Below are 13800 nucleotides of genomic sequence, written 5' to 3'. Positions count from 1 at the left end.
GTGCCTCTTCGAGAGTTGAGAATTAAATCATGTTCTTACCTGCACGCCTTGTCCGGAGTAGTCCGTCTTCCTTCCTGGGAGAACGACCCCGCAGTAAGCTGCGAAAACCACGTCGTGACATATTGCAGTCTACACGTATCTCTTATGTGTGACTGCCATCTACTGGTCACACTTATCATTTCACCATGTACCAAATGAAATAGCTTCGAGGTCGGTAAGCACAACCAAAATTATTCCGTACATTAGGCGCACCGGGTTATAAGGCGCACTGTCGAGTTTTGAGATAATGAAAGGATTTTAAGTGCGCCTTACCGTCTCCAAAAATACGGTATGTGCTTCCCCAGTTAACTTTGTGTTTTTCACTTACTTTAGATGACAGCAAGTTAGGCCCTGGAGAAGTAACATTTGAAATGTTTCATGCAATTTAGACAAATAGCCTTTACTCTACCTCTGCTTTCATTCAATATCAGCACCGGCTCCCCCCAGGGCTGCGTCCTCAGTCCACTGCTGTTCACATTGATGACCCATGACTGCTGCGCCAGGTCCACTACTAACCACATTGTGAAGTATGCAGATGACACAACAGTAGTGGGCCTCATCCGTGACAACAACGACATGGACTACAGGGAGGAGGTGAAACATCTGGTTGACTGGTGCAGAACCAAAAACCTGGTCCTGAACGTCGACAAGACCAAGGAGATCATCGTCGACTTTAGGAAGCACCAGTCCAGCCACACTCCACTCTTCATCAACGGCACAGCAGTGGAGATCGTAAGCAGCACCAAGTTCCTGGGGGTGCAGATAACTGACAATATAACCTGGTCCCTACACACCGGAGCTCTTGTAAAAAGAGCTCAGCAGCGCATGCACTTTTTGCGTCGGATGAAAAGAGCACAGCTCCCTCCCCCCATTCTCACCACATTCTACAGAGGCATTATAGAGAGCCTGCTGACCAACTGCATCTCCGTCTGGACTGGAGCCTGCAGTGCCTCAGACTGGAAGTCTCTGCAGAGAGTGGTGAGGACGGCGGAAACAATTATCAGGACTCCTCTTCCTCCGATCCAGGAGATCGCAAAAAGCCGCTGCCTGACCAGGGCTCAGAAAATCTGCAAAGACTCCTCCCACACCCACCAAGGACTGTTTTCACTGCTGGACTCTAGAAAGAGGTTCCACAGCCTCTGTAGCCGAACCTCCAGGTTCTGTAACAGCTTCTTCCCTCAGGCCATAAGACTCTTGAACGCATCATAATTATCCCCTCAATTCCCCCCAAAATGGATTAACTCGCTGGAATATAAAGACAATATAACATCATCAATCAATCAATCAATGTTTATTTATATAGCCCTAAATCACAAGTGTCTCAAAGGGCTGTACAAGCCACAACGACATCCTCGGTACAGAGCCCACATACGGGCAAGGAAAACTCACCCCAGTGGAACGTCAATGTGAATGACTATGAAAAACCTTGGAGAGGACCGCATATGTGGGTAACCCCCCCCCCCCCCCCTCTAGGGGAGACCGAAAGCAATGGATGTCGAGTGGGTCTGACATAATATTGTGAAAGTCCAACACATCAGCGAAAGTCCAGTCCATGGTGGGGCCAGCAGGAACCATCCCGAGCGGAGACGGGTCAGCAGCGTAGAGATGTCCCCATCCGATGAACAGGCTAGCGGTCCACCCCGGAGCAGAGTAGAAAAGAAAAGAAACGGCAGATCAACTGGTCTAAAAAAGGGAGTCTATTTAAAGGCTAGAGTATACAAATGAGTTTTAAGATGAGACTTAAATGCTTCTACTGAGGTAGCATCTCTAACTGTTACCGGGAGGGCATTCCATAATATTGGAGCCCGAATAGAAAACGCTCTATAGCCCGCAGACTTTTTTTGGGCTCTGGGAATCACTAATAAGCCGGAGTTCTTTGAACGCAGATTTCCTGCCGGGACATATGGTACAATACAATCGGCAAGATAGGCAGGAGCTTGACCGTGTAGTATTTTATACGTAAGTAGTAAAACCTTAAAGTCGCATCTTAAGTGCACAGGAAGCCAGTGCAAGTGAGCCAGTATAGGCGTAATATGATCAAACTTTCTTGTTTTTGTCAAAAGTCTAGCAGCCGCATTTTGTACCATCTGTAATCTTTTAATGCTAGACATAGGGAGGCCCGAAAATAAAACGTTACAGTAATCGAGACGAGATGTAACGAACGCATGGATAATGATATCAGCGTCGTTTGTGGACAAAATTGAACGAATTTTAGCGATATTACGGAGATGAAAGAAGGCCGTTTTAGTAACACTCTTAATGTGTGACTCAAACGAGAGAGTTGGGTCGAAGATAATACCTAGATTATTTACCGAGTCGCCTTGTTTAATTGTTTGGTTGTCAAATGTTAAGGTGGTATTATTAAATAGATGTCGGTGTTGAGCAGGACCGATAATCAGCATTTCCGCTTTCTTAGCGTTGAGTTGCAAAAAGTTAGCGGACATGCATTGTTTAATTTCATTAAGACACGCCTCCAGCTGACTACATCCGGCGTGTTGGTCAGCTTTAGGGGCATGTAGAGTTGGGTGTCATCCGCATAACAGTGAAAGCTAACACCGTATTTGCGTATGATGTCACCTAGCGGCAGCATGTAAATACTAAAGAGTGCAGGGCCAAGAACCGAACCCTGGGGAACTCCGCACGTTACCTTAACATAGTCCGAGATCACATTGTTATGGGAGACACACTGCATCCTGTCAGTAAGATAAGAGTTAAACTAAGACAAGGCTAAGTCTGACATCCCAATACGCGTTTTGATACGCTCTAATAAAATATTATGATCAACAGTATCGAAAGCGGCGCTAAGATCAAGAAGCAGCAACATAGATGATGCATCAGAATCCATCGTTAGCAATAGATCATTAGTCATTTTTGCGAGGGCTGTCTCCGTAGAGTGATTTGCCCTGAAACCGGATTGAAAAGGTTCACAGAGATTGTTAGACGCTATGTGTTCATTTAGCTGCTGTGCGACAATTTTTTCGAGGATTTTCGAGATAAACGGAAGGTGGGACACCGGCCGGTAGTTCACCATGAGGTCAGGATCGAGGTTAGGTCTTTTGAGTAGAGGATGAATAACCGCTTTTTTGAATGCTAGGGGAACAGTACCAGAGGAAAGTGATAAGTTTATAATATTTAACACTGATGAACCTAATAAAACAAAAAGCTCCTTGATAAGTTTCCCAGGAATTGGGTCAAGTAAACATGTTGTTTGTTTTGTCCCATTTACACATTTTAACAATTCCTCCAATGTTATTTCATCAAAGAGGGAGAAACTATTTTGGAGGGCAGTGTCCGTCGTATATACAGTCGTATCTGTGTTAATAGAACCCAGTTGTAGCTGAGATGCATTGTCTTTAATCTCTTTTCTAATGACTTCAATTTTCTTATTAAAGAAATTCATAAAGTCATCTGCTGAGTGGGTGGAGCTAATGGGAGGAGTCCCTTGTTGGGTTAGCGATGCTACTGTACTAAACAAAAATTTAGGATCATTTTTGTTGAGGTGGATTAGATTTGAGTAATATTTAGCTTTAGCTGAGGTAAGCATGCGTTTATAAGTTATTAAACTATCACTCCATGCTTGATGGAAAACCTCAAGTTTAGTCGCACGCCATTTGCGTTCCAGCTTTCTACATGATAATTTCTGGGCTTTAGTTTCTTCTGTAAACCATGGGGTACGCCTTTTAGGGGCCCTTTTTAGCTTTAGCGGTGCTACACTATCAATGGTGTCGCGCAGGGCGTCGTTAAAGTTGTTAGTGAGGTTATCAATAGAGCCCACATAATTTGGGAATGGTGCCATTACCGAAGGCAGTAGGTCAGTAAGAGTCGTCGTTGTGGCAGCATTAATGTTGCGGCTGCTATAGTAGTTATTATTATTATTATTAGTTTGTTGACAATGAGTCAGAACTTCGAATTTTATAAGGTAATGATCGGACATTACTTTAGTGTACGGGAGTATCGTAACTTTGGAGGTGGTGACACCCCTGACAAGCACTAGATCTATCGTATTACCGTTGCGATGCGTTGGTTCATTTTTTATTTGTGTAAGACCACAGCTATCAATTATAGTCTGGAGCGCCACGCATGGAGGGTCCGATGGGGTATTCATATGGATGTTAAAGTCTCCATTATGATTATATTGTCGGCATGCATCACTAGATCAGCAACGAACTCTGAAAATTCATTGATAAAGTCCGAATAGGGCCCTGGGGGGCGGTAGATGACAGCCAGGTGCAGAGGCAGCGGTGTGACAAACCTCACAGTAAGCACCTCAAACGAGTTATATTTATTATTTAGGTCCGAGGTAAGGCTAAATTTTTGTTGTATATTAGTGCAACACCCCCACCCCTTTTAATGGGACGGGCAATATGCGTTCCCGTATAGCCAGGAGGAGACGCCTCACCCAGCGCAAAAAATTCGTCTGGTTTGAGCCAGGTCTCGGCTAGACCAACGACATCAAAATTGTTGTCTCTAATGACTTCATTAACTAATAACGTTTTGGAAGACAATGACCTTATGTTTAAAAAGCCCATATTATAGGTAGTGGGCTGTTTTGAGGAGTTTTTGTTGAAAGTATCCCTAGTAGCAATATTAATAATGTTACGTTTATTATGCGTAGTGTACTTTAAATAATTTCGACCATATCTAGGAATTGATATGACAGGAATTTTTAGATTGTTTGCCACCTCAGTAAAATGCATGTCCACCTCTGACGCAGAAAAAACATTGTATGTTTTACATGTATGTAAAACATACATCCATAAACGTAGATGCATATGCAAAAGTGCAATATATTTATCTGTACAGTTTTTTTAAAATTTATATCTGCACCTTATTGCTTTTTTATCCTGCACTACCATGAGCTAATGCAACGAAATTTTGTTCTTACCGTATTTCCTTGAATAGCCGCAGGGGCGCTAATTAATTTAAAACCTCCTGTCACTCCGGCGCTTACCAGAAGCCTGCGGGATGGCCAAGCATGCGCTAATTATTTTAAAACCTCTTCTCACTCCGGCGCTTACCTTATCATGAAAAGCACATTTAATAAAAAAAAACGTTATTATTGTCTTACCTTTAGGTATAAATGAGTCCATGCCAGCTCCTTTTGGAAAATTGATATAGAAGTCTTCCTTATCTTTCTTCAGTTTTAAAAGTCTCTCTGTCTCGATGGAGATCTTCCTTTTAAGTATTACCTCCTGCTGGGATTGAAAGTCCAGTTTAGAAAACTGTTTTATTCTAGATATGTAATCCTCCATGGTAAAAGTCCAAGCAAACAATGGCTGCGCACTCTTGCTGCCGGTTGTCTTCTTCTGCAGCACTGTTCTGCAGTACCAGCAGTCGCAAGAAGGATCACTAGCGCCCTCTACCACCAAGAGGCGGGAGTCATTTAATGACTCATATTTGACCCGGTGGAAGTGCCAAGCATGCGCTAATTATTTTGTGAAACCAGTTTGACCCGGCTGTAATTCGAGGCATGCGAATACCATATTCCCAGCGCCAATTCAAGGAAATACGGTATCTGTCCTGTAAAGTTCAAATTTGAATGACAATAAAAAGGAAGTATAAGTCTAGGTCTAAGTCTAATATACTACTTTATGCACTACAATATGAAACATTCTAAGTAGGTCTACCTTATTTTGCTCATGCTGTGATGGAGCTGCATCTCGCTGAAGGAGCTTACGAAATGAGCCAGGAGACTTCAGTTTCAGTTTAGAGGTCAGGTTACGCATTCTTCAGGCTCGCACCACAGCTTGTCTCCACGCCGACGTATACCTGCTGAGTGTATGTGTGCCAGTGTGGGGTCTGGAAAGTGTGTGTGCATGCATGTGTGTGTGTGTGTGTGTGTGCATGTGTGCGTGTTAACAATGTGTAGACATTTGAATCCCAGCTAGTCCACCACACAAATCCCAATTAATTGTGCCAGAGTGAACTTAATGAAGACACAAACCAACTAATGGAGTGACATGATGCTATTGTCCTCTAGACAAAAAGAGTGATGACCATGGTAGGTGAGTGGCCCACAGGGTGGCACTGTTTCCCTTTCTTTCCAATGCATAGTTTATAATGAATACAGAGTAGTTATCCCATTACAAATTGAATATGTGTGAGTAATCTTATTTTACCCATAATTGCATTTAGTCATTTGTATTACATTGACCAATGATGGAACCCAATACCTTTAGCCTCTTATGGAGATTAATTTGTGTCTTTACACCGAATTTATGTAACTGAATTGTTTGTGTCGGAATATTGTGAATTCATTTTTATACATCGAATTATGCTGACAATTTCAGTAAAAAAAATTGGTGGTAAAATGCATGCCATCCATCCATCTTCTTCCGCTTATCCGAGGTCGGGTCGCGGGGGCAGCAGCCTAAGCAGGGAAGCCCAGACTTCCCTCTCCCCAGCCACTTCGTCCAGCTCCTCCCGGGGGATCCCCAAAATGTCCGCTACAATCCGTGACGTCACGCGCAGGCGTCATCATACCGAAACATTTTCAGCAGGATATTGCGGCGCGGAATTTAAAATTGCACTTTACTAATCTAACCCGGCCGGATTGGCATGTGTTGCAATGTTAGATTTCATCATTGATATATAAACTATCAGACTGCGTGGTTGGTAGTAGTGGCTTTCAGTAGGCCTTTAAACGTTTGGTTTTTTAATGGTGTAAAACTGTTCTGTGTCATACTTTGTAGTGCAACTCAAAAGTCTATTGAATCATTTTAGACCTTACATGTTTTTTTTCTTATGTTGCACACACCTTTAATAATTGGAAAAAAAACATAGCTGTCACTGTCAAACCATCAAGACGCACTAACAGTATACTTGAAGAGCAACATTTATGATGCAAACTCAATACCGTGCGATAAATCAACAGTATGTCAGGCGCGTTGCAGTGAGAGAAGACACTTCAACATTGACAGTTCATTTAAAAAACTCCAGCAAGGTGTTACTTGTTCTGCTTCTTTTAACTAATCAAAGCCTGATTGGCAGGACCTTGGCCTTTCAAACTGAAGACGTGTTGAGTCCCCCTAAGGCAGGCATGATACTTCAGTGTGTATAGGTTTGTCCCCGGAGGGGTCATCATCCATGTAGAGCAGTGGTGACCAAACTTTTGGGGTCAAATATCCCAGGGCTCGGCCATGAACCAACAAGTGTGCATGGCGAGCCGGTGTAGCGTACGCTGCCAGTCCGAGACACAGTTCACTACCCAGGTTTCACGTACCATAGTCAAAAATGGAAACCGTTAAAATGCAACAAAATACGTACCTGAAGTCTGGATTGGCAGACCGGGTGGTAGTTCCTCTCTTTAAAAAGGGGACCGGAGGGTGTGTTCTAACTATCATGGGATCACACTCCTCAGCCTTCCCGTTAAGGTCTATTCAGGTGTACTGGAGAGGATGCTACGCCGGATAGTCGAACCTTGGATTCAGGAGGAACAGTGTGGTTTTCGTCCTGGTCGTGGAACTGTGGACCAGCTCTATACTCTCGGCAGGGTCCTTGAGGGTGCATGGGAGTTTGCCCAACCAGTCTACATGTGCTTTGTGGACTTGGAGAAGGCATTCGACCGTGTCCCTCGGGAAGTCCTGTGGGGAGTGCTCAGAGAGTATGGGGTATCGGACTGTCTGATTGTGGCGGTCCGCTCCCTGTATGATCAGTGTCAGAGCTTGGTCCGCATTGCCGGCAGTAAGTCGGACACGTTTCCAGTGAGGGTTGGACTACGCCAAGGCTGCCCTCTGTCACCGATTCTGTTCATAACTTTTATGGACAGAATTTCTAGGCGCAGTCAAGGCGTTGAGGGTATCTGGTTTGGTGGCTGCAGGATTAGGTCTCTGCTTTTTGCAGATGATGTGGTCCTGATGGCTTCATCTGGCCAGGATCTTCAGCTCTCACTGGATCGGTTCGCAGCCCAGTGGGAAGCGACTGGGATGAGAATCAGCACCTCCAAGTCAGAGTCCATGGTTCTTGCCCGGAAAAGTGTGGAGTGCCATCTCCGGGTTGCGGAGAAGACCTTGCCCCAAGTGGAGGAGTTCAAGTACCTCGGAGTCTTGTTCACGAGTGAGGGAAGAGTGGATTGTGAGATCGACAGGCGGATCGGTGCGGCGTCTTCAGTAATGCGGACGCTGTATCGACCCGTTGTGGTGAAGAAGGAGCTGAGCCGGAAGGCAAAGCTCTCAATTTACCGGTCGATCTATGTTCCCATCCTCACCTATGGTCATGAGCTTTGGGTTATGACCGAAAGGACAAGATCACGGGTAAAAGCGGCCGAAATGAGTTCCCTCCGCCGGGTGGCGGGGCTCTCCCTTAGAGATAGGGTGAGAAGCTCTGCCATCCGGGGGGAGCTCAAAGTAAAGCCGCTGCTCCTCCACATCGAGAGGAGCCAGATGAGGTGGTTCGGGCATCTGGTCAGGATGCCACCTGAATGCCTCCCTAGGGAGGTGTTTAGGGCACGTCCGACCGGTAGAAGGCCACGGGGAAGACCCAGGACACTTTGGGAAGACTATGTCTCCCGGCTGGCCGGGGAACGCCTCGGGATCCCCCGGGAAGAGCTGGACGAAGTGGCTGGGGAGAGGGAAGTCTTGGCTTCCCTGCTTAAGCTGCTGCCCCCGCGACCCAACCTCGGATTAGCGGAGGAAGATGGATGGATGGTACCTGAAGAGTCAAAATGCTGTCCTTTTTTTGGCACTGATGTGATAATGAATTTATTGTTCCTAATGATTCGGGATCTCCCAAAGCTCGACTGGCCGATTACGACTGCTCTTTTGGCTGAAGTCGCTCCTAATAACAATGCGCCTGGGTTTCTGTAGGGCTGTGCAACACGATCCCTGCGTCTGACATTCCTGCTGCTTTTGTTTGCCTTCATATCCACTTGTCTCGTGCCATCCCGTACGAGGCCTGCACTGCAAAAATTGAAATCCAAGTAAGATGAAATATCTCAAATAAGTGTAATATTTGCTTATTTTCTGTCTAATAAGATAATTCTTCTGACTAAGCAGATTTTATGTTAGAGTGTTTTACTTGTTTTAAGGGTTTTGGTCCTAAATGATCTCAGTAAGATATTACAGCTTGTTGCTGAGATTTGATTACCTATATTGAGTAAAACATGCTTGAAACTAGAATATCAACTGTTGCAAAGCTGTGTCATCAACACTCACAAGTATAAAACTACTTTTTTAAAGTAATAACTTCTTATTTCAAGCATGAAAAAAAAAAATCATGACTTTGACACAATTGTGTCTCATAATTAAAACAGATGACAGCCAAATAGACTTTGCTGTTTTATTGTCAGTGAAACAATAGAAAACACGTACCGGTACTCATATAGTAGTACAGTTGGCACAGTACAGTAAACTGACAGTTAATATTTAAACATTTAACATTTCAAACCATTTTGAACAGAAATAGTTAATGCACATTCAGATAAATTCTTCAAAATTACAATTTAAAAATTTTTGGCTGGGGGCCGGGCTGTATACATGCGCACTAATTGACTGAAAGAGCACGCACTTGGCGCGATGATGTCATGTTATCGAGGGAAAAATTAATTTTTACACAATATGATTCGCCTGAGCGGCTACGAAACCCCGAGAGTAACAAGCGGTTGCCTTGTTGCCTTTCCATTAAGAACGATAAATTAGTTTTAGTATAAGTTTGCTGGTTTCAAGAAATGTAATGCCGAGCGCATATCATTATGTCAAGATAATGGCACTAGCATTTACTTCATTTAAGAATATTTTTCAACATATTGAGAAAAAAGGTCTCTTTTTTTTCTACCAAGAAAAGTGCACTTGTTATTAGTGAGAAGTGGAAAAGTGCTCTGTGGTCTGACGAGTCCACATTTCAAATCGTTTTTGGAAATATTCGACATCGTGTCATCCGGACCAAAGGGGAAGCGAACCATCCAGACTGTTATCGACGCAAAGTTCAAAAGCCAGCATGTGTGATGGTATGGGGGTGCATTAGTGCCCAAGACATGGGTAACTTACACATCTGTGAAGGCACCATTAATGCTGAAAGGTACATACAGGTTTTGGAACAACATATGCTGCCATCTAAGCGCCGTCTTTTTCATGGACGCTCCTGCTTATGTCAGCAAGACAATGCCAAGCCACATTCAGCACGACTTACAACAGCGTGGCTTCGTAAATACTTTCCTGGCCCGCCTGCAGTCCAGACCTGTCTGCCATCGAAAATGTGTGGCGCATTATGAAGCGTAAAATACGACAGCGGAGACCCCGGACTGTTGAACGACTGAAGCTTTACATAAAACAAGAATGGGAAAGAATTCCACTTTCAAAGGTTCAACAATTAGTTTCCTCAGTTCCCAATCGTTTATTGAGTGTTGTTAAAAGGAAAGGCCATGTAACACAGTGGTGAACATGCCCTTTCCCAACTACTTTGGCACGTGTTGCAGCCATGAAATTCTAAGTTCATTATTATTTGCAAAAAAGTCTCTTTTTTTTCTACCAAGAAAAGTGCACTAGTTATTCGTGAGAATATACTTATTTTAAGGTATTTTTGGGTTCATTGAGGTTAGCTAATTGTACTTGTTTTGGAAAGTCTTGACAAGCCAAATGTTCTTGTTCTATTGGCAGATAATTTTGCTTAGTTCAAATAAAATACCCCTCATTTTTGTATTATTTCTTTCTTCTTTTTGAACACTGACTTTTTGCAGTGTGACAACGTCTTCATCTGCTGCCGTCTTTCATCTGGCTCCTGTTAAAGCCCGAGCGAGAGAAACTGTGAATGCTCGCGTCTGTCAGAGAGCAATCCAAAAGCATATGTCGTGTAATAAATAGGAAGTATGTCGAATTAGCGTCTTTCTCCCTCGGCCTGAGCCGCATTCCTCCGTCGTACATGGATATTTGTGTTCCCACTGCAGCTATTTATCACATCCATCAAATACCTGACTTCCATAGCTGATGTTGCATTCAGGCGAACCAGCTTGCTTTCTTATCTACTGCTGCTCTCATGTCAGCCGGCTGACGTGCCTTTCTCCAAGATTCTTGGCTAGATTTATGTCAGCGCCCGGCCCTCTTGCCTGTGGCGGCAAGTCCAAGTGATGGCCATGACTTGTCAGAGCCAGAAGGGGCATGATCATGTTCTTACAGCCATTAACATGGACAACAACTGCAAACAGGAATGAACCCCCAGGAGGCGACGGCGGGGTCAGTCGCCCGAGCACAGTTCAAGTGTGGAGGAGCATGCACTCGTACAGAACACGACCACAATGGAACCGCATCATTTGAAAATGTCAGTCAATTCAGAAACCGGATTTTTGTGGCACGTTTGCCTCAAAATGTGTGGTTGCATGAAACCGTCATCATGTTGGATATCACATGAGCATACCTCGTGTGATATGAGAAGACAAAGAAAATACTTGTGAAAGTTACTTAAAGGCCTACTGAAATGATTTTTTTTATTTAAACGGGGATAGCAGATCCATTCTATGTGTCATACTTGATCATTTCGCGATATTGCCATATTTTTGCTGAAAGGATTTAGTAGAGAACATTGACGATAAAGTTCGCAACTTTTGGTCGCTGATAAAAAAAGCCTTGCCTCTACCGGAAGTAGCGTGACGTCACAGGTTGAAAGGCTCCTCACATTTTCCCATTGTTTACGATGCAGCGAGAGTGATTCGGACCGAGAAAGTGACGATTACCCCATTAATTTGAGCGAGGATGAAAGATTCGTGGATGAGGAACGTGAGAGTGAAGGACTAGAGTGCAGTGCAGGACGTATCTTTTTTCGCTCTGACTGTAACTTAGGTACAAGGGCTCATTGGATTCCACACTTTCTCCTTTTTCTATTGTGGATCACGGATTTGTATTTTAAACCACCTCGGATACTATATCCTCTTGAAAATGAGAGTCGAGAACGCGAAATGGACATTCACAGTGACTTTTATCTCCACGACAATACATCGGTGAAGCTCTTTAGCTACGGAGCTAACGTGATAGCATCGGGCTCAAATGCAGATAGAAACAAAATAAATAAACCCCTGACTGGAAGGATAGACAGAAGATCAACAATACTATTAAAACATGGACATGTAAATACACGGTTGATAATTTCTAGCTTGGCGAAGCTTAACAATACTGTTGCTAACGACGACATTGAAGCTAACTTAGCTACGGAGCGGCGGCGGCGGGCGTTGCAGCTTTCGACGACACCCCGGCCGCCATCAGAGTCGGCAAGAAACATATATATCCCCAAAGTTACGTACGTGACATGCACATAGCGACACACACGTACGGGCAAGCGATCAAATGTTTGGAAGCCAAAGCTTTACTCGCGGTAGCGCGTCTGCTATCCGTCTCAAAGTCCTCCTTGTTGTGTTGCTGTAGTCTGCCGCTAATACACAGATCGCACCTACAGCTTTCTTCTTTGCAGTCTCCATTGTTCATTAAACAAATTGCAAAAGATTCACCAACACAGATGTCCAGAATACTGTGGAATTTTGGGATGAAAACAGAGCTTTTTGTATGATGACACATTGGGTACCAATACTTCCGTTGCCGCCGTGCTGTCACGCGCATACGTCCTCATACATAGATGTTTTCAACCGGAAGTGTGGCGGGAAATTTAAAATTGCAGTAGGTAACCCGGCCGTATTGGCATGTGTTGCAATGTTAAGATTTCATCATTGATATATAAACTATCAGACTGCGTGGTCGGTAGTAGTGGCTTTCAGTAGGCCTTTAAAGCAGTGTTTTTTAACCACTGTGCGATAGTCTGGTGTGCCGTGGGAAAGGATCTAATTTCACCTATTTAGGTTAAAAATATAATTTGCAAACCACTAATTGTAGTCTGCAAATGATGTGTTGTTGTTGAGTGTCGGTGCTGTCTAGAGCTCGGCAGAGTAACCGTGTAATACTCTTCCATATCAGTAGGTGGCAGCCGGTAGCTAATTGCTTTGTAGATGTCGGAAACAGCGGGAGGCAGGGTGCAGGTAAAAAGGTGTCTAATGCTTAAAGCAAAAATAAACAAAAGGTGAGTGCCCCTAAGAAAAGGCATTGAAGCTAGAAACTAAAACTGAACTGGCTGCAAAGTAAACAAAAACAGAATGCTGGACGACAGCAAAGACTTACTGTGGCGCAAAGACGCCGTCCACAATGTACATCCGAACATGACATGACAATCGACAATGTCCCCGCAAAGAAGGATAAAAACAACGGGAATATTCTTAATTGCTAAAACAAAGTAGATGCGGGAAATATCGCTCAAAGGAAGACGTGAAACTGCTACAGGAAAATACCAAAAAAAGAGAAAAAGCCACCAAAATAGGAGCGCAAGACAAGAACTAACAGCAATAAACTCAAAATAAGTCATGGTGTGATGTGACAGGTGGTGACAGTACACCTACTTTGAGACCAGAGCTATATTGATGCATGCTTGGTTATGCTTTAAAGTCATATGCAACAATTGCGACAAGGACTTTTTACCATCAACTGAGTTTAGTTTTTTAATGATTTCTGCTGGTGGTGTGCCTCCGGATTTTTTCAACGCAAAAAATGTGCCTCGGCTCAAAAAAGGTGGAAAAACACTGGTGTAAAGTATCCTAAAACTCCAGTTTGTTGCCTAAATTAAACAAACCTGATGTATTTTGTTGCTGCTGCTAATATTAGCAGTTTTAGTGGTTATTAAGGTTGACTTTTTACACAATTGTTTTTACTATGAATAGGAGGTTTCAACTCGCAGGTATCAGGTAATCTGCGGTTAGAGAATCAAATAATTCCTGTTAACTATAGCTGCTACCTC

Source organism: Entelurus aequoreus, linkage group LG10 (assembly GCF_033978785.1).
Source record: "Entelurus aequoreus isolate RoL-2023_Sb linkage group LG10, RoL_Eaeq_v1.1, whole genome shotgun sequence".
NCBI classification, from domain to species: domain Eukaryota; kingdom Metazoa; phylum Chordata; class Actinopteri; order Syngnathiformes; family Syngnathidae; genus Entelurus; species Entelurus aequoreus.
Note: the sequence above shows the minus strand (reverse complement) of the source record.